This window comes from Carcharodon carcharias, chromosome 18 (genome assembly GCF_017639515.1).
Source record: "Carcharodon carcharias isolate sCarCar2 chromosome 18, sCarCar2.pri, whole genome shotgun sequence".
In the NCBI taxonomy this organism is placed as follows: domain Eukaryota; kingdom Metazoa; phylum Chordata; class Chondrichthyes; order Lamniformes; family Lamnidae; genus Carcharodon; species Carcharodon carcharias.
In genome coordinates this window covers 117,469,438-117,491,723 of record NC_054484.1, presented here as the reverse complement: position 1 = coordinate 117,491,723, position 22,286 = coordinate 117,469,438, and the positions used below count along the sequence as shown (strand labels likewise).

Below are 22,286 nucleotides of genomic sequence, written 5' to 3'. Positions count from 1 at the left end.
TGTCGAAAACTGGACTATTTTCCCTTAAATTCGTGATTACTTGGAGTTGTGTAAGTGACTCCTGAAATAGTTAATTTAATTGTGTGAAATTTTGAGCGAGTAGAGACTTTGCACGTGTTTACTTTTAAATCCATCAATTCAAAAGGCCAAATTTTGTCAATTGCATGTGGGAACCGTAAACTGGGCTAACATGTTTTACAGCTGATAAACTTATTTCGAATTGAAACTGTGACTTGGGTGTCAAAAGGTCGAATATGATCACACTCCCTGCAGTTTGCTTTTATCTTGACCTCTGCGCCTCTTGTACAGAAACAATGGACTCAACATGCAATTCTAACCTGGTATTTTTTATTCAGCGTATAAGGAGCGGAGAACGTCGCTGTTAGAATGGAACATATCAGAGTCTGGAATGTAAATTAACTCAATGAGTGAAGAATCCAAGTCAGGGCTGCGCTCACTGGTTAATGAAGCAATGCAGACCTTTCATTAACTGACTTTCCTCAGTAGAAATGCCGTCAAACTACTGATGATGCAGTGAAATAAGAAGCATGTAAATACTTTCTTCAGCATTAGAGGGTTGGACAAGATTTTTGCATAGAGTATAATAAAATTTTAATCATTGTCAGCATCAACATTGCTTGAATTAGTTTTTACCATCAGTATAATTGTTATGTGCAACTTGCAATCAGTTACATAGCTAAATATGTTCCTATGTTTACCTATTTGTTATGAATTTTGTTTAGGTTTTATTTTCTTCAAAAATATGACAATTTGATCTGAAGTTGGTGCTTCTATTTCATACTTCTTAGATGTAAAGTGTCAGGAAATTATCAAGTTTTCTCCTCCCCCTTCCACATCCACGATACGTTTTATTTAAAGTTAAGGGGATCTCGGGAATTTTTTTCTTTCTTTTCAATTAGTTTGGATCGGAGTGAGGTCTTTATTTATTTATTTATTTATTTACTCTTTGTCGTTGAAGGCTCAAAAATTAATTCTGGCTTACTGACAGGGAATCCATTCGAGATACATTTTTTCATTTACCGAAATAAATTTAAATTGGCTATTCACTTTAATGTTAAATAAAAGAGTAAAACAGTTTAAATTCTAAAATCCTAATTGTGTCATTAATTTAATGAACATATCATGCACAGCGCAGAAAGCAGACAGAAGATGAAATTTATATTATACAGAAACATTTTCACAAACCAAGATCAGTGCAAGTTCAATTCTCCAAGAGCAGGCATATTGTCTTCAAACTTGCAATACGTGGGACGAGATGGAGCGAGAATTGAATGGGTTTAACTAAGTGGTAAAAAGTTCATTGAATGCATATTACGGACTCCTATAATTTCCGTTCATTTGACATAAAACAGGGAAATCTATTTTCCTATTATATTCATAACAGTGATACCTAATTAGTAACTTGCATTTGCTTAACAAAAAACTTTGCATACGCGATCAAATACATATGCAATTTCGAATTAATCCAGAATACATCTCAAATAACGAGACAGTTAGTTTTAATTTCGCCCCTGCGGCTCTTGCACAGGCAAAGCAGAGTCGAGTGCAGATGTTTTTAAACCCAGAGTGCTAGAAACAGATTGTCTTTACTCTTAGAGAAGCATGGATCACATTCTGGGATGTAAGGTGAACGCTGACTGCACAAACCCTCTAAAAGTTGTTGTTACTGCCAACTGAACCCGCGCACATATTTTTGAAACAACTCGTTTATAACTGGTAGAGATTTGTTACTGTCGTGTGCTACAATGAGCTGAAAGAATTCAAATAATGTTATGAACTTTGGAAAAATGGACAATGACTGTTAATTTTGCAAAGTTAAATTCTAAATTCAGATTGATCTATGTTGGTTGTTAGAGGATAATTATGGTTATGATGAGTATTGCACACTGAAAGGTGAGGGGAGAATAAGATCTCACATTTTCCCGGGAATTAACCTGAGAACATGCTTGATTATTTGTTTTTTTTGGCGGGGGGTTGGGGGGTGGGGGGGGGGGGGGGGGGGGGGGGGGAGTTGGGGGGGGGGGGGGGGGGGGGTGGGGAGGTGGGTGGGTGGTTGCTGAATTTAATTAAAATCAAGCATCCTAAGGAAGACATTTACATGTATATTATTTATGTGAACATGAATGTTTTTCTGCCTTTTCCACATGCTTCATATTTTCATTTTACATAGGATCATCTTGTAGTTATTGCGAATTCAGATCGAAACTCCCAATGCCGTTTCCCTTTATGTCGCTTTGTCTCAGGCTTTTGGATGCATTTATATCTTGTACATCTGGTACATGAGGTACTTAATGAGGAAATGTTTGGACTGCCGATCAAGGGGGTTTGTTATGGCCCAGCCGGTATGCAGCTTCTTGAATATTGTTGCGAATTCCATTTCCCAGGGAATCACAGGATATTCCAACAAACTCTTGAGTTATATATTCTAGGAAGGCGCAGCCTTTGTGCAGGGATTGCAGAAATCATGCAAGCGGTTGCAGAAATCCAAGTGATGGCTGGAATCAATGTGAGATGTTCTATAACACGTCAACAGGGAATATAGAGAGACCAGGAGATCCTTCTGGTTAAATTAAAAAAACGAACCAATTTTGGAAAATGTTAACGTTCAGTCAATGGTGTGAAACCAGCAAATAGAAAGTGACCAAGAAAAGGCAGGCCACCATGTTATCGAGCGCCGAGGCTGGGTGAGGTCAATATACCATCGATAGTATCTTAGAGGGACTTTAGATGGTTTGAAGTTCATCTATGCAATGGGGCATTCTCGTGATCTACTGGAAAAACTTTTACCCGTTAATAACATGAACTTGCTGCTGAGGCTGTACTGGACGCTTTATTCGGAATGCAGAACAGATGAAATAAAAAACCGCAGGATAATTTCTTCCGAAAAGCGACGGAGATCGAAATTCAGATAATGATGGATACCTGGGTGTTGGTGAAATATTTTAAGATTAAGTTCCTGCAAACGTTATGATCAAAAAAGTGCAAAATATTCCCGCTGTTGATTTTGAGAAATAACGTTTCTTGCCGTTTCATTGTTCTCTACTCCATGAAATTTTAATTATCCACATTTCATTTCAGGCAGAACTGGGAGCAGTCAGGGCGACCCATCAGGTAATAGCACTCAATTGTCATATTGGCTAATATTTTCCTGTCCACTCTACGTCAATTAAAATTAACTCTCGGAAACAATTTGCCCAATGAATAACTCGCTCTCCACATGTCTGTCAGGGAGGAATGTAATGTTTCCTGCACTCTGATAATCAACATCTTCAAACCATGTTTATGGACAGTTACTGTTTAATGCAGAACGACCACGGCTGCGGACCCGGGGAGGAGAATTTCAATAACAACTGATACCGCTAATGATCCCAAATGGGCTGCCAATTCGCGAATTGCATCCAGCCAGAGATAGTTGTCCCAGTTCCGCTGGTTGGGGGATGGTGGGGCTGGCTGGGAGAAGGAGCTTCCAATTTGTACTCTGGCTGGATCTCAATTTCCGCCAATCACTCGGTGAGGTACTACAGTGACGTCCATCTCCTGATCTCTGGGGGTTGGAATATATTCTGAAAGTAACGACAAGCTGTCCCAGATGAGGAATCTCAGCCACATATTATCGGCTCTTTTAAAGCGTTTAATACTATTATAATCTTGTGTTTGCTATGTTTGTTATTTACTACGGGAATGAAAGGGAGTTTGGGCACAGACCAATATTCCAAATTCTGCTCTGACCTGCAGAAAGTGGAGACCGGTTAGCTGGGGCACGCGGGTTTATTAGATTTTATTTCTGCCGTCATTATTGTATTTTACAGAGGCGATGAAACTGATACTGGTGAATGGGGGCCGTCGGTGCGCGGGAAGATTGGAGATGCACTTGCAGGGGCAGACGTTCACTGTGGTTGATTCCGGCTGGGACCTGCAGGACGCCGCTGTTGTGTGTCGGGAGCTGGGCTGCGGGAAGGCACTTTCTGCACCAGGCGGGGCTCACTTTGGAAAAGGCTCCGGACACATTGTGCCTGTTAATTTTCAGTGCAGTGGGAGCGAGACCACCCTGCAACAGTGTCGAATAGAACCTCTGGAATACGATGCCTTGCCGGGCAGCAAAGCTGCCAGCGTGATCTGCTCAGGTACAAATATGTTTGCTGCTCTCATCGCCCGTCGGGTCTGACTTTTTCCACTGGAGTAAGGGAGACTGCCGATTGCTGCAAAATGAGAAATCGGGCAGGATATTCCCGTTGGAGTTAATGTTATTTTCAATTGACATTTAATTGTGTAATAAATTCATGACATAATTATGTTAATTAAAAAAAAATCAAATAAGCTCACACCGGACTGCCACGTTGTGCCCCGCTTTGTACCGCTGCTTGTTGTGAGGCGATAGGTGATCCGGACCTTCCGAAGAAACGGAATAATGTTCGGAAAATCCCTCACGCAAAATACCCTCTCCCTCGCCAGTCACTCGGATGGTTAGGAATGGTGCTGGGGGATGCAGTGAGAGTGAACGCGCAGCCCGGTTGTTCAGTTTCCCTGCTGTTAGATTGTGGTTTTTATTCCCTCCCAGTAGAAATCCCCTGGCTAACGACTCCGGAATGGACATCAGAGCACGCTGGAGTCTTTGATTCTAGCTCATTTACGGAATGTCCCAGGAGCTAGGGGAATTCCCCAGATGAAGTTGAAACTTCCCGGCTCATTCCCTCATGGTTCAAGGCGCCAATACTTCCGCTGTGCGCGCCTGCACATCTCTGCCGTAACTCTGGTTTCTGAGAGTCTGGAGTGCGGAATATTTGGGCCAATGTTTTACAGATTGTGAAACTTAATTGGGAACGAAGGTTTCTGAGCATAAGGAGAGTCCACGTCATGGGGCAGCATGGGGATGAGCTGCAAACAGAATCCCGATGTTAATTGAACAGACCATTAGTTTCAAAATTGAATCTATATTGAGATCGAAAAAAGTGCAGCATTTCAGACAGATATGTTAATTCCAGTGCATGACACAATTGCAGTGATTAATCTTAACAGTGTTATACTACTGGATGAAAAGCGGAGAGTTCCGCATCCCCACCCCGAAGGGATCCTGTCACATGGACTTCACCTGGTCATCTTCAGAACAGATTGATTAGCACCTTAACACTTTGTTGGATTTTGATGCATAGGGCAGCAATTTTAAACTAAACTCAATGGAGATTTCTTGGAAACTGCACTTTCAAAAGGACTGATCAAAATCGCACTCTCATCAAATGCTTCATTCACGTCCCTCTCTACGTTCCATGTTCAGAAGAGGAGTTGTTTGATAATGCATGCTCAGTTCTCAGTTCCATTCACAATTCATAAAAATAGGAAGGAGCCCAGGACTAAACAGAGCAAATCCTGGACAACATCCATGCCTCTAAATAATGATAGGTTCCGCTTGACATTCAGTTGCTTTCCAATCAAACAGTCTCTCACCATCTTAAGCTTGGGGCACATATTTGACTGAACACTCATCTGCAGTACCCATGCAAATGGCGTGTCTACTTGAACATGCCAGAGGCTGAATATTCTGTGGGCCTAGTTCTTCACCTGTTTCAAAACAGTTTCTCATGTCCAGGTTTATCGCTAATCGTGGAAGCTCCACTTGAACTGTATAGGGGCTGCTGAGGAACTGATGCGGAGCCGTGCCATCCCCAGGCGAAGTTTTGTCTTTGACTGGGAGTTCACCCACTGCTATCAATCTCCATTCTCTCCCTCAGTGGGGTGATAAGACTGCATTCTGTATTATATGCAGGGGGAACGGCAGCACCTCTACAAACATTCTCTTCTCCATGTTTCAAACCCACGGACTTCTCCCTATATCAAATTCCATGAACTTCCAAACTAACAGCAATGCGGTAACTCCTTCACTACACACAAGGCAGCCGCTTTTAAGAAACGCAAAATGATCTCCTCAAGCAACAAAGGATGGACAGTAAATACAGATTGTGTTAGCGAAGTTCACATCTGTAGATCTGTTGCAAAAAATACACAGAATTACACACTCTCGACAATGAAGTGGCAGACTTGGTAGGCCAACTGGTCAATCTCGGGATTAATGATCTAATCGAGCCTCCCCCGATCCAAAACCGCTTTACACTCCCAGAAAACAACTATTTTGAATATTTTGAATATTTTGCATTTACTGCTTATTGTCTCTCTGTAATTATTGTTCTGCAGTACATCCTCACAATTTTCCTGCGTTTCAACTGCACTTCCAATTTGAGTTCACACACTAAATTTGAACTGTTTGTTCTGGATAATCTGTTGCTTTAAACCATAAACAATATTGTTCCTGTCATCAGTCCTGCTGGAACACAACTTCCTACCTTTGTGCTCGTCAGAATATCTACGCTCAATTCCCAATCACTGATTTCTGTTTGCTGTGCAGATTGGAATTAATTCTGCTAGCTGTACGCAAACTCCACATAGACTCTATCTCCATCAATATAACCCGAGGTTGCATTCTCCTTCATCTGTGCACCTATCTTAAATAAATCCATGTCAATCACCTCATTTCCTGTGGCCACGACTTTCACATTCTAACAACTATCTAGTAAAAACCTTTCTCTTGAATGCATTTCGGAATTTTAGTATTTTTTTTTAAAGTGGCAATTTAGGCAATAGCCCACAGTTAGTGATTGTCTATCCTGTCAATTCGTTCAATCGTCATAAAGTTCTTTTTCATATCGGTGCTCGGGTTTCCTTCCATAGTTAAAACAATTCACCCAGGCAATTCATTACTCTTTTGAAAACCTTCCTCTTAGAACTGTCAAAATCCACATAAATAATTTTCAAATTGTCTGACGTCTCTTTGAGTTTGACGGCCCCCTTGCGGCGGTGGCGTTGGTTTAAATGGCGGCGAGCAATTCAAGTGCCCATTGACTTCGGCGGGAGAGTAAAATGCCGGCAGCGCAAGATTGCGCTGACCGAAATATAAGGAAAGTATCAGGTGTTTCAATTCGTTCCCTCAGTAATGAAGGCCGAGACACTGAGATGCGAAGGTGCATCTTCGTCATTTGCACTTTCATTTCCCAATGAGTACATGACCTCTAAATTAATTCTAGCAAAAATAATGCATTGCCCTTACCTATTAGAACATTCAAATGCCAACTAAGTATAACTTTTGTGAATATTTTGCATTTACTGTTTATTGTCTCTCTGTAATTACTGTTCTGCAGTACCTCCTCACAATTTTCCTGAGTTTCACCTGCACTTCCAATTTGAGTTCACACACTAATTTTGAACTGTTTGTTCTGGATAATCTGTTGCTTTAAACCATAAACAATATTGTTCCTGTCATCAGTCCTGCTGGAACACAACTTTCTACCTTTGTGCTCGTCTGAATATCTACCCTCAATTCCCAATCATTGATGTCTGTTTGCTGTGCAGATTGGAATTAATTCTGCTAGCTGTACGCAAACTCCACATGGACTGTTATGGAATTAGCTTGTTTTTTAAGTTTTATTTTGCACAACATTACAGAAAAACTACTGTTACATTAAAAGGAAATGATGTAACTATGGTTTCTGGAAAACAATAAAAAAACAGAAGATGCTAAAACCACTGGTTTGTATTAGGGTTACCTGTGTAGAGACAATATCCACGTTTCACACCATTAAGATTTTAGCACTAGTACTGCGATAGTGATACACAGAGACGACATTCCTTAATGGATAAACGATCCATGAACCACGATGGTAACCACTATAAAAGGCAACGATCTCATAATCTGTTATCCAAACATTTGTATCGATCTGGCAGTGCAATTGCTGTCCTGGACCAAATGAAACATAATTATTTAGGATTACATTTGATTTTATCTCTTCTCCCCTACATTATAGGGAATTGAGGCTACGTGATGGAGGGTTACAGGCCATTAATTGCTGAGGCCAGTGAAGACTGGTCTGGTGCAATGAGGCTGCGTTCTCATCGCCTCTCTCTGACCTGACTAAACTAGATTTAAGGGCCAAATGAGAATGAGAGAGAATATAGTTGGAGTATCTATGCCTTCCCATTCATTTGCCCATTGATTTTCAAGTGTACACTTGGAAGACTGGGAAAATTCTGCGGAGCCCAAAATGCACCCCTTACATGATCAGCCTATTCAAATCTAAGGCTTGGTTACCAGAACTGTGCATGGTTATTCGGTGAACCGAACCTTTAAATTCTAGCTGTCAATATCTTTAAAATTCTAAATTAGCACGAGCTACATTTTTCCCTGTGTTGTGACCGTTACATTTTACTGACCTGTTCAAATGGACCATTAAGGTTGCTTTGCGCTTCCACTTTTCCTTATTTTTCACGAGAAAGATTTTCTTGGATCGATCATTTTATGCCTGTCATTGTTTCAGTCTCTGTTCATGAATATGATCCATCGACCAAATGACAAACACCAGCAGATCAAATTGTAAACTCTTATTATTCGAGGAATGTTAGGGTTCCTGGATTAATCCGACCAATGTTCTGGCCTGTCACTGTATCTCCAATAGATTTTGTTCCAGTCACCAGTTGACAGGGAAGAGTTACGCCCTGAAAGTGTTATGAAGAGAAAGCTGCAGTCGCTTCCATATAAGTAGATGTTGTGAAAAGTGGTTCGTATGTATTCAAGAGAGGGGAATGCAATGTGAGAGGCCAGAGGTAGTAAGCGTAGTTAAATTGGGACGTTGAGAAAAGATATGTATTTAAACCTATTAAAAACAACCCGATAGAAAATACAGAATGGAAGAAAAAGGACTTTTTATTGTGATCAGACGTTTTCTCGCAGGGTTTTTTGGGGGGGGGGGGTGCGATTGGGGGTGGTGGTGGTGTTGGATGCCACCAGATGTGGTTTACATTGAAAAATGAGTGCCAATTAGTACCAGCTGTGAGCCATATTCCAGGTGACCTTCATCAATGAGATCTATTACCTGCTCATCGAAGGTGTGCATGTGTGTTGGGGTGAAGGATGATATCGTTGGAGGGAGAGGGTCACATTATCTTTGTTTCATTCAGTGCAGACAGAATGTTACTGGTCTTCATAGGCCGCATCTCGCTTACTGTGCGGGAAAGGGTTAAGAATGATATGGAAACCAAGAACGTTGGCTGCTAGAAATGCAGAAATTGTTTGGCGTCAAAATGCACATCTGTCTCAATAGATGCTTAGCCAAGCTCTCTCTGCAGATAGAGTGCATATTTTGAACATGAAACTGAGGTCGCAATAATTCTAAGTGTGTTAAAAAATGTGTATGGTGACTTTAAAAGCAAAAAATGCTGGAGGAAGGTGGGGTTTAGCGTAATCAGTATTGTGCCAGAATGAAACCAATATCAGAAGGCATCATGAATATTTTGCTTAAATTGCTATACACAAAATTAAAAATGATTGGTGCTATCTTGAATTGTTGTTACTCAGAATACAGCGTTCCCAGATTAGTATCTGAGGATTCCATATGCTCAGGCAGACTGGAGATATGGTTCAGTACATCGTGGAGAACAGTGTGTGATCTTCACTGGGATTGGAATGACGCCAGTGTGGTCTGCCATCAGCTTCAGTGTGGAGTCGCCGTGTCCATGGGAAAAGTGGCTTATTTTGAAGAGGGCACTGGACTTCTAAATAGCAATACTTTTGAATGTAAAGGCAATGAGACAAGACTGACGGACTGTCCTAGCTTTCCAGCAAATCAAAACGATTGCACCCACAGGAACGATGTCAGCCTGAGCTGTTCAGGTGAGTAGAACAATTCCAAAAGACGAAAAAGATTTCTGCTGAACTTTTCAGAAATTGAGCAACTGCCATTGCTGTCTCCTTCTAACATTTTCAATCCTAAGCATGTCTTTATATTTCACTGCCACTTTTTATTATTCTGGAATAACACAATTATTTGACAGTCAGTAACTTCTACATTGTCTGAAATTAGCACATTATTATTGCTATTTTAATGCATGCACCATAGATATGTTTATCATTCACATGTGAAAAAAGAAATCTATTATCGAAAAAAGTCTCTAGTCGTGTTCGGTCCACCAAACCTGAGGCGGACTTCATTAATTAGAAAAGTTGGTTAATTAATAATTAACGGTGGTGGCATCATTTTAGAGAGGGGTTTCAATGAATTGACCCAAATTAGGTAAATGTTCAGGAGAAAATTTGCTTTCTGGTTTTGCATTCAAAATTTTGGGATCATATCAGTAGCAGCATTGCATGTGTACGTTCTACATGCCTTCTTCAGCAGTTCAAGAGGAAAATTTCAATTGCTTTCTCAGGGGAATGTAGGAACCAGCAATGAATGCAGACCTTGCCAAATATGTTCCTATCTCCGGTAAAAACAAATTCATTCCTTGAGTGGTCTTGTTCTGGATTACTGGACCGGTGCATCTTTCTAAAATGTTTGAAATCCATTTTAAATTATAAACAATAGTTTAATCATCCCTAATCCTTCCAGATTAAATATCTTCAAGTCATCATTGTTCAAACTGGAATCATAATATAATGCTTAAGCGCACTATAAACCTTTCTTATCTACGTTGCATCCCCTCCAAGATTAATATATACTTTCTGAGTGCCCTGTCCAAATCTGACAGCTGTTATAGAGGTTGGGTCTGGCCAATACTAAGCAATACTAAGACTGAAACCCCACGTCCTCTCATTGGTATTTCAAAGCTCTTGAGACAAAGCCCAAACTTCTATTGGCTTTTTATGGATGATCTCTCTACTTTGAGCAACTAGATACATTCTGTTAAGGGCATTCTGGTTGGCTGTAAATTGTAAGATGTGTAAAAAGTGCGTGCAACATGATCTTATGATTTTTCATCACTTCTTCATTTTTTGTTTTTCCATGTCTATATTGAAATGCTGATGTAGAAATTGTTTTCGCCCTTATTTTTATTAAAAACAGGGAACCATGGACCTCGATTGGTTGGTGGTGAGGACCGGTGCTCCGGCCGGGTGGAGGTGCTGCACGGAGAGCAGTGGGGGACGCTGTGTGATATTCATTTTGGCTTAGAAGATGCCAGTGTGGTGTGTGAGCACCTTCAGTGTGGGGCTGTAAAGGAAATCCCGAGAGTTTCACCCTTTGGGCAGGGAACCGGCCTGGTTTGGAAGGAAAATTACAGGTGTCGCGGGAATGAATCCCGATTGCCGGAGTGTCCTGTTACATCCGGGGAAAAATTTAGCTGTTCACATGGAAATGACGTGAGCATCATTTGCTCGGGTGAGTCCTCTCAGTCTATGTAATAATCAAAGAAGATAATTTTGCTACAGCACAGAAAATGGTCTTTCAGCCTTTCCTGTCCGTGCAGGTCCTCTTCAAAATTATCTAACCCATTCACAGCCTTCCAAATTTACAATAATCCTGTATTATTTTCCATTCAAAAATCTGACAACTTAAATATTCAATTCAACGAGTCATGTTCATCCACCACATCTTGAGGCAGTGCATTTGAGATCCTCGCCACACATGCTCATGCTGTGCTTTTGATATCTTCATCCACCATATTCTCGACAATGAATTGCAGATGCTCATCACCATTACTTTCAGAGAGTGCTTTTCAGATCCTCATCCTTCACTTTCTCAGGCAGTGCATTGCAGACCCTCATTCTCCACATTCTCCAATAGTACATTGCAGAACGTCGACCACCACAACCTCAGGCACTGCATTGCCAATCGTCATCCAGCACACTCTCACACAGTGCATTCCAGATTCTGACCACTCACATTCTCAGACAATGCAATGCAGATCCAAATATGCCACATTTTCAGACAGTGCATTGCAGGTCGACATCCACCACAATTTCAGGCAATGTATTTCAGATCTTCATCCACGGCATTCTCAGAAGTTGCATTCCGTAACTTCATACACTACATTTCTTGAAAATGTATTCGAGATCTACATCCAACACATTCTCATGCATGAGCATTCTTGATCCTCATCACCCACATTCTCAGACTTTGCATTGCAGATCCATATCCAGCACAATCTTAGACAGTGTATTGCAGATCGTCAACCAGCACATTCTCATACATTGCATCCCAGATCTTAATTTCCCACTTTCTCAGTCATTGCATTACTGATCCTTATCCATCCCAATCTCAGGCAGAGCTTTGCAGTTCTTAATCCAGCACATTCTCAGGCAGTGAATTGCAGAACCTAATTACTTGCACCATGCAAAATAAGAATCCTTACGTCACCATTTCCACTTTGCCTATCACCACAACTCGGTACTGGTCCGTCTTGATCCTTCCGCTAATGGGAACAATTTTTCTGTATCATTTTGTCCAGATCCCTGACGTTTCCAGCATTCCTTCTCCAAGAAGAATATTGGTAGCTTCTCCAAACTATGGAGAAAAAGAACCATATTCTGCATTTTTCTAATGCCTTAAAACCCTCCCTAATGTCTATAGCTGATAAATGGATGGAATACTCCAGTTGAGGCCGAAGTGAATCATCATAACTTCCCTGCAGTGTACTCTGTGCCTTAGTTATAAACCAAAGAATTCACAACTATAAGAGCCATTTTGCAAACTGCGCTGTTATCTGAAATGATTTGTAGAAATTCACCCGAGCTTCCTCAGCTGCTGAAACTGCTTTAGAAATGATCCCACACTTCATTGTTCCATCTACCCGTCCATCGTGTGCCAATCTTGCTCCACTAAATGATACTCTTAGTTCTAAAGCATAAGGCCTGGTACAAGCACAAATCAAGTTATTTCGCAGAGCAGTCAAGTCTGAGAATGAAGTGTAGTGCTGAGGGAATGCTGCCCTCTACTAATTGTGGCGTTGCAGTTGAGATATAAAGTCGATGCTATAACTGCTTCCTTCAGTGGTGGTTAATAAGTATATTAACCATGACTCTACTTCGAGGGAAACCAAGGAGTCTTCACCGGTGCGAAAACAAAAACAAAAATACCTGCAAAAACTCAACAGATCTGGCAGCATCAGTGGAGAAAAGCACAGTTGACGTTTCACGTCTTCTTGACCCTTCAACAGAACTAAGAATATGAAAAGGGTGAAATATAAGCTGGTTTAAGGTGGGGGGAGGGGTTGGGACAAGAAGAGCTATGTAAAGGACCAGTGATACGTGGAGATAACCAAACAATGCCACAGACAAAAAGACAAAGAGGTGTTGAAGCTGTTGATATTATCTAAAAGAATGTGTTAATTAAGGGTCGAAAGCAGGAAAAACAAGGTATAGATAATAATGGAAATAGGTTTTTAATGTATTTCTATCCATTGTTTTATCTCGACCATTTAGCCTTTTTAGATTCCTTCACCCCCACCTCACCCCCATTAGAGCTATCAGTACCTTGTTTGTCCTGCTACACTTACTTAACACATTCCTTAAGATAATATCACCACATTCAACAACTCTTTATCTTTTTGTCTGTTACATCTTTTGATTATCTCCCCCTATCACTGGCCCTTTACCTAGCTCTTCTTGTCCCAACAGCTCCCACCCCATAACCAGCTGATACTTCACCCCATTCCTATCTTTATTTCAAAATATAAAAATCTTTTTTTTTCCAATAAATTATATAGATTTTCCTTTTCCCACCTATTTCCATTACAAAAAGATAAAAAAAATGTTTATTTATTTATTTTATTTTTTTTTACATCTTTTATGCTCTCCCCACCCCCACTAGAGCTATACCTTGAGTGCCCTACCATCCATTCTTAATTAGCACATTCGTTTAGATAATATCACCAACTTTAACTTTAACAACTATTTGTTCTTTTGTATTATTGTTGTTGACATCTTTTGATGATCTGCTTCTATCACTGCTTGTTTGTCCCTACAACATCACCCCCACTCCACCTCTCTCTCTCTCCGCCCCCCCCCCCCCCCCCCCCCCCCCCCACACACACACACACACCTTAAACGAACTTATATTTCAACTCTTTCTTGGACTCGAACTCAAGTTCTGTCGAAGGGTCATGAGGACTCGAAACGTCAACTCTTTTCTTCTCCGCCGATGCTGCCAGACCTGCTGAGTTTTTCCAGGTAATTCTTTTTTTGTTCCTATTTTTATTTAGTTCTGTTGGAGGGTCATGAGGATCGAAACGTCAACTGTTTTCTTCTCCACAGATGCTGCCAGACCTGCTGAGTTTTTCCAGGTATTTTTGTTTTTGTTTTGGATTTCCAGCATCCGCAGTTCTTTTTGCTTTTATTTTAGTCTTCCCCGGTGTCCAATCAAATATTATCCCTTGATCAATATCACACAATGTATCTTATCTGGTCATTATCACACGACTGTTTGAGCGATTTTGCTGCGCCCATAATGGCTGCAGCATTCCTTACTTTGCAACAGTGACGACACTTCACAATCCAAATAAATGACTGTATCTTGCGTTGAGACAACTGTTAGTTTTGAGAAGAAAAAAGTTTATCTAATTTAAATACGCATTTTTTTTTACTACCGATTTAAGTGGGCCAACCGATACTTCCCTGAGTTATATTTCATTTGGCACTTGGCCCTCCGTTATAACTTGTCTGTGTTCGATTGAATTTTATCCTGTTCACAGTATACAATGCTAAAAAATTCCGTCTAATTTGAATAAAACTAAATGAAATTGTTCCTGTTACAATCACGTCTCTGTGGCTAATAAAAACGAACGGAAAATCAGGGTTTCTCGCCAGGTGGAATGTTCTGTTCCTCCGAGCTGGAAAAAAGAAACGCTGAACACGACATCCTGTTCCCTTTCAAACAGCAGTTCCAACTACAAGCAGCCATTTGTCATCTTAATCCACCGGTGCTCGCTAACATTTCTGACAAGCACCGTTCGTGGCCAATTGCCAAAGGTCATTTGAAGGCCACTTAAATTAGTTAGCAATTTGAAAGGTAAACAACCATATTAGTACAATTAAATCATTTTTTTTGCCCCCAGAAAAAAAAACGAAAAAAAAACTCATCCACCGCATTACCCCCATTAACAATCTCAGTATCCTTATCAAATTACTCCCAAAAGTCCGTCTAATGAGATTGCCCCTTAACTAATCCTCCCTAGTTTATTAATTAACACATTTTTTTCAACAGGTTGTTACTTCTTTCCCAAGTTATCTTTTCCAAGAAAAAAAAGCTCTCCTGAAGCCAATATTGAACTTACTGGTCTGTCGTTACTGCGTTTATGATTACACTCTTTCTTGAACAAGCGTGCAATATTTGGATACTTCAGTTATTGGCATTGAAGAATGATTGGAACATTATGGCCATTCTCTGGAGATTTCAGCTCTGACATTGTACATGCTCCTCTAGTACATCTCATCCATCCCATGTGTCCTGTCAAATTCAACATCAGTTACCAAAGCTAATTCGTCCTCATTATAAATATCTAGCCATTCCATTGTTTCATCTACTTATTCTTTGACCATAATTGAGCCGCATTTTCCTCCTTGGCAAAAACATACTGAAAATGCTCACTCAGCAGCTGAGCCTTAACATCAGCCTTCATATTCCGATTTCCTTCCTGAGGTCGGTTTTGTACCTATTTTAGACTGTAAGATCCCCTTTTACGTTGCTGGGATTCTCTTATACGCTCTGGATATTGTACATTAATCGTGGAAAACACTTGCATTATCCAAATTCAATACTCTATGCATGTTTTGTTTCTGCTTCACCTTACTCCCCATCTCTTTAATAGCCCACGGAGCCATGGAGTTTTTGCATAGTCCTGGATTCTCTTAGCCAATTGTCCATTATCGCTCCTGAATCATTTTCAGAGGTGGCTACCTGCGCCTGCACATCACGAAAGTTATTTACCACAATGTACCTCCATTAGTGCCATATTTCTATTCCACTTTTCTGAGCAATTTGGTTTTCCTCTTCAACATTATCTGCCCGTTCACAAATCCCTGCTCAATTCGTTCATTACTGCCCAACAAATAAACCAGACAGACATCGCCCCTGGAATTTTCATGTGAAATGCATGTAAACATCCATTGGTCCTTGGTAGACTGTTCGCAAGATCCTTAAAATTCATCTGCTGGACTACCTCCCTCTTCCTACCTCTGTCATTGCTCCAGTAACGGAGCACAAATGCTGGCTGCTCACCCTCTCGCCTCAGAGCGCTCAGCAGGATCCCAATGATATTCTTCACCTTGGCACCAGGGTCAAAACATTTAAGTGAACAATTATTGTCCCGGTTACTTTGAAGAAACTGTGCATTATTTTGTTAAACTTTAACCATTGCTATCAGTGGCTTTTTTCTTGTAGATGAAAGTTGGTCACTGAGATTGACGAATGGGGGAAGCCGCTGTGATGGTCGGGTGGAGATTTACCACAACGGTCGCTGGGGCAGAGTACAAGACAGCCTCTGGGAAATCAATGATGCCACCGTGGTCTGCAGGCAACTAGGATGTGGTGTCGCAATTGCTGCTTATAACTTTTCAAAGTATGGAGAGAGTGAAGGGCCTGTGTGGGTGAATGATATTCAGTGTGGCGGAAATGAATTGTATCTCCGCAACTGCAGCTCATTTGCAATGAATTTGTCTCTCAATGAGAGTATCGGCGTTGGGGTTCTGTGCTCAGGTGAATAAATAGTTCACTTTTACAAAAAGACATTTTTAATATATGTCACTTATTCCTTGAGCTCCTTTAAGCTAACTGGTTATCACTGGAGTGTTAACAGGGAGAAAGTGTGCACGGACGGAACTGATCAACAAGCAGTACATGCAATTTTGCTGCGCATGTATTAACGACGGAATTCTCAATTTTGTGTCGGACAGGAAATTCTGAATACACGGTTGGGAGAATCTTTAGCAGTTGTTCGCATGGGGGCGGAGGGGGGGGGGGGGGGTGGGGTGGTGTGGGGGGGGGGGGGGAGAGCTGTGGAGAGGTGGGGGTGGGCGGGGGTGTCGGGAGGGGCGATATAGCTTGGTGCGAATGTGTGTGTTAATTTAACCACATCGACTTGAGTTCCTGAATGGGTCAGGGTGACAGGCCGCTCCTGGGATTTCTTATTTATTCCATCCTTGAAATAGCGAGGCAATTACAGGCCTGTCATTAGCAGAATGCTGAGCTTCTATGAAATTTCTGTCTGGAACGTCAACTTGGTTTATTTTTCCACTGATGCTGCCAGACATCCTGAGGAATTATGTCATCATTTTTTTCCATATTATCAAAGAAAAATTGTGAACTATTCAGAAATAAAGTGAAATAAGGGTTTGAGGTGCGTGCAGGGGAAAAAAAAAATAAAGCTTTGTACAATTGATGTTCATGCATAGTTTAGGTAGAACGATGAATAAAGAAAAGTTACAATCTTGAAACTGCGCAGATTATATTCAGCACACAATATGTGAACAGCAAGCCAAAATGTGGTAGGACACAGGTGTACAAATACCTGAAATGTCTCTGCACTACACATTATCTATTTCACGTAATTCGAATTACATGTTTTCAACCATAGAATCAGTTACCTGTCACAGTCACTTTAATAGTTTTTTTTCTTAGTTTTGCTGGATAATATCCAATAGTTTCAATTGAGTTATGAGATAAATGCGTAATTGAAGAATCATTATATATATTGTATTTTTTGGATCAGAGCACAAGCAGTTAAGGCTGTCAGGCGGCGGAAGCCCATGTGCAGGCCGAGTGGAGATTTATTACAACGGGACCTGGGGCTCGGTTTGTGATGATTCCTGGGATCTGACAGACGCTGATGTAGTTTGCAAACAGCTGCATTGTGGAAAGGCATTGCACGCAAAACTTCCTCCTTCTTGTAGATCAGGCTCAGGTCCAGTTTGGCTGGAAGGCTTGAATTGTTCAGGGGAGGAATCGTATCTCTGGCAATGTCCCTCTGCATATTGGGGTTCCCACGACTGTACTCATAAAGAAGATGTGAAGGTCATGTGCTCAGGTAAGGGTGCCATAAATGGACTCATTTCTTTTATAAGAGAATGTTCACACAGATGGTATTTTACTGAAAGGCTCAGAAACTGCACCTGAACTGTCCATCCCGCTCAACGCATCTGACAGCTGCTTATTCTGCAGATAATTCTTTCATCATTTCATCTGACCCGAGCTATGTTCCATGCTATTATTTTTCCCTCATGTGTTTATCAAACATCACATTCAAAGTGTCATTTCAATTGGCCCCACCACACGTAGATGTTGCAAGTTCCACATTCTCCTTATATCAATGTAATAGAGAGTGCAAAAGTACTCTTGAAATCCCAATTAGTTTGGCTCTTGTGTTTCATTGGGCCAAAAAAAAAACAGGGCTTTAGTCTAATCAGTACTGAAATAATTTTGTCATTGGCACGCATATCCTGCCATCTCTCAACATTTTCTTGCAGTTAGTGGAGTATGTTCTGCTATAAACTGTACACCTTGTACTTTTTGAACATTATATTCAATTCCAAATACCAAATAGTACATGCTAATCTTAAGCAGAAGTGACTCCCAGCATCAATCCATGTGCACACCACGCCCCAACTTCTGCTATTCTATGTGACATCCTGTTTTGTTCCTTGTTGACTTTTCTTTTTCTACCGCATTGTTAATTTCATATTCCTCTTCTTTTTCTACCATGTCGTTAATTTCTTATTCCCTGATCTCAGCATTAATTCTGTCGTGTAATAACATATTGAAAGATTTTTTTTTTCAAAGTCCCTTTGGATTACATAGACATTATTGTCTCTGCATAATCTTTCTGAAACTTCTTTAAGTAATGCAAAGAATTGGGAGTGTATAAATCGCTCTTTTCAAATCTATGTTGATTATCCTTGATTGTATAATTGAATTGTAAATGTTCCTCTGTTACATTTCTGAAATAATTATCCCTATTCAATGAGCACATCTGGAAAAAAATGGGTTGAGGGGGCACTGTTGTTATGATTCCATTTATCACAGGAAGCATCTGGAGATTTTTTATTTCGTTGATAGAACACAAAGATCTGCGGCTGGTGAATGGAAAGCATCGCTGTGAGGGAAGAATAGAAGTGTTGTACAATGGGACCTGGGGAACAGTGTGCTATGATGCACTGGATCGCCATGATGCTGAGGTGATCTGCAGACAGTTACAGTGCGGCCCGCTGGATCATATTGAGTATGGAACTTCATCATTCGGAGAGGGATCCGGACCTACTTGGCTCGATGAGATGGAATGTAACTCACATGAGTGGGCCATTTGGCAGTGTCAGACAGACCCGTGGGGACAACACAACTGTCATCACAGTAAAGATGCAGGAGTGGTCTGTTCAGGTAAAGCAACAGTTCTCCTAAATGTCCGTGCGTTATTTCAATCTTTATGTCCAAATGAGTTAGCCCTTTTCCATTCTCAACAGGGGGAAATGTAACGAAGGGCAAGCCCAATAGTGAAAAGGATTGCAGTCGACAATCAGGTGATTGCTCCGCTTTATTACTTCAATTATCTGAGTTGTAATTTTCTGCAGCAATATTAGTGATTGATTCTCTTTGACAGATTGTGGTGTAGGTTTGCACCTGGTTGGAGGTAACACCAACTGCTCCAGGAGAGTGGCGACATTGTGCAATAATACCTGGGGCACGGTGTGTGATGACTCCTGGGTTATGGCTGATGCCAATGTTGTCTGTAGACAGCTGGGTTGTGGCTCTGCTCTATTGGCCACAGGATGGGCTGCTTTTGGCCAGGGTGAAGGTGATACCTGGTTTGATGACATGAAATGTACCCGAAGTGAATCCTTTCTCTCCGATTTTTTCTTCCTCAGAATCTGTTCACCCTGACTGTGATCACAAGGAGGACACCAGTGTGATTTGTTCCGGTAAGGGTAGTGCAGAACGGTGGGGATTGGGTTAGGGATAGTGGTGGTTGATCATTGTTCGCTGAATATGACAAATTAATTCGTAAAGTATAAACAACTGCTGGCTTTCAAAATTAAAGTTCTATAACTTTTTTGCATAACATCCCATAGGTCATAAATTGTCGTCGACTGCATCTCCGTCCACAGCCAAAGGTTGGTCTTATTAATAAGTAGTATTCCTGCCAAGATTAATGTCCCGAATGGTCTGATGTCATTTACATTTTCTTGTTTTTTTAAACATTACTGAAGTTAATCTTAGTGTTTCTGAATGATGGACCATTTACAAATGCAAAACATTATCTGTCCCAGTTTAATCTTTCTTTAACATTTCATTAAGAAAATGAAGATGTGATCATTTCCACCCCTCTTGTGGTCGGTATAACACTCGCAACCCTGTTGATCTGTGAGGTCATCGCACTAATTGTGCTAATGCGGAGACAATCATCAAGGAAAGGTGAGACTCAAATCTTACCCCTGACTTCACCTTAATACGTGGATATTTTTATTTTTTATTTAAATTTGTGAATGAGATTTAAGCCTCGCTGACAGCCCTGCATGCATTGCCCTACCATAATTGCACTTGAGAAAGTGGTTATGAGCTGCCTTCTTGAACCATTGCAGTCCATGTTGCGTAGGCATACCCACAGTGTTTTTAGGGAGGGAGTTTAACGATTTGAAAGAGCGACCGTGCAGGAACGGCAGCATATACCCAAATCAGGATGGTGAGAGTCTGGAGGGTAAATTCCAGCCCGGGGTATTCCCATGTGTCTGCTTCCCTTGTCCTTCTCGATGGTCGTTTATGTGGTTTTAGAAGTCCCTGTCTAAGTAGCCTTGCTGATTCCTTCATGTGCAAATTGTAAATTTTACCCACTGCTGCCACTGCACGTCGGTAGTGGGGACAGTGATTGTGCATATGGAGCAAATAGAGTGGAAGGCTTATTCTGGATTGTAGGAAACCTCTTCAGTTTTCTTGTAGCTGCACTCAAGCAGGCAAATGGAGAGTATTCATTAACACTCCTGATTGTCCCCTGTAGATGGTGGGAAGGATTTGCCGAGCCAGGAGTTCAGTTACCTCAGAAGGGTTCCTTGCCCCTGAACAGATTTTGTCACTAGATCATTTAAATCACACCAAGTTCAGGTTCCGGTCAAAGGAAGCCTCCAGAACGTTTTTAGCGGGGGATTCAGTGATGACGATGCCACTGAATGTCAAAGGCTGCCATTTACATTATATCTTTTTGGAGATGGTCATTCCCTGGCAATTGTGTGGCGCGAATTTTACTCGCCACTTTGAATGTCAGCCCTGGATATTGTCAAGACGTGGCTGCATGTAGACATGGCCTGCTGCTGTAGCTGAGGATTCGGGACTGCTGATGAAGATTGTGCCACCATCAGCGACTATCCCTATGCCTGACCTTCTGATGAAGAGCTGGTTATTGATGGAGAAGATGAAGATGGTTGGGCCTAACACAATATGCTGACGAGCTCCTGTATTAATGTCCCAGGACTGAAAGATGTTTGACTGCCAACAACAACAACTCCGTTGTTTTCTGCTCACACTGACTCCAGCCAACAAAATCCTATTGGCTTCAGTTTTTTTATTTTGTCCAGGCGTTTTAATTCCACACACCCTGGCGAGGACTCACTGCATTGCCCTTTGCCATAGAATGTCAATTTTCATGTTGGAAACTAATTTAACCTATTTTAGCCACTATTGTCACTCAAAGCACTTGGCGAAAAAGTGAAATGTGACATTTAAATGCAAGTGTCACTTGAATGTCCACATTGACAGTCCTAATTGATGCAACGCTGCTGCGGCTCAAGGTCAATCTAATTGTTGTCGCAATAGATCAGAAGGTTATTTCAAGCATTTTAGGCTTATTACCCAGTCATTATGTATCCGACAATCGATCTCTATCCAATGAGTGTCCGTTCACTCCTTCCATTTGTGTGCCCGGATGCACAATCTCGCGCTCCCTAGCCAGAATGGATCCACAATTTTGAGACGTGAGCCTTTGATGGGTTTTTCGGCACCACTTTATGAATATTGTGTATCCTGACAAAACTAACTACTCCGATCTGATCAACCATCACCCTCCTGTTCAATGTGCACAGCAAATTAATTTTAATGCCGATGTGATACATAAAGGAAACGTGAACTTCTCACTCGTCTTTCCATCTTGATGCTGTCAGCAGATTTCAGTCATTTTTCCCAGCTTCTCTTCAGCTGAAATCCCCGTAGGCCTCACAACCGAATGATCAGCTGGAATCGATTTATCCTGACAACGCCACGTTTTGTCTTTTTCAATATGAATTAAATTGGGTCCTAGTCTGGTGTAGTTGAACATGTGTCCATGCGGTTACACACACATGCACACACACAAAAAAAGCGGTCACACACACATACCATCTATCTCTCTATGCCTCTCACTCTCTCACGCAAACAAACACGCATATGGATACGTGGTCTCTTGTAAAAATACCGACATAACAAGAAATCCTTCAGAGC

General features: G+C 41.2%; 1 long non-coding RNA gene across 1 annotated transcript; it reads left to right on the top strand.

The window, feature by feature from the left end:
• Nucleotides 1-19,129: 19,129 nt before the first annotated feature.
• Nucleotides 19,130-19,730, top strand: LOC121290741. Its single transcript, XR_005945873.1, has 3 exons — nt 19,130-19,202; nt 19,286-19,342; nt 19,688-19,730. It is a non-coding gene; the product is annotated as an uncharacterized LOC121290741 (long non-coding RNA).
• Nucleotides 19,731-22,286: the final 2,556 nt, after the last annotated feature.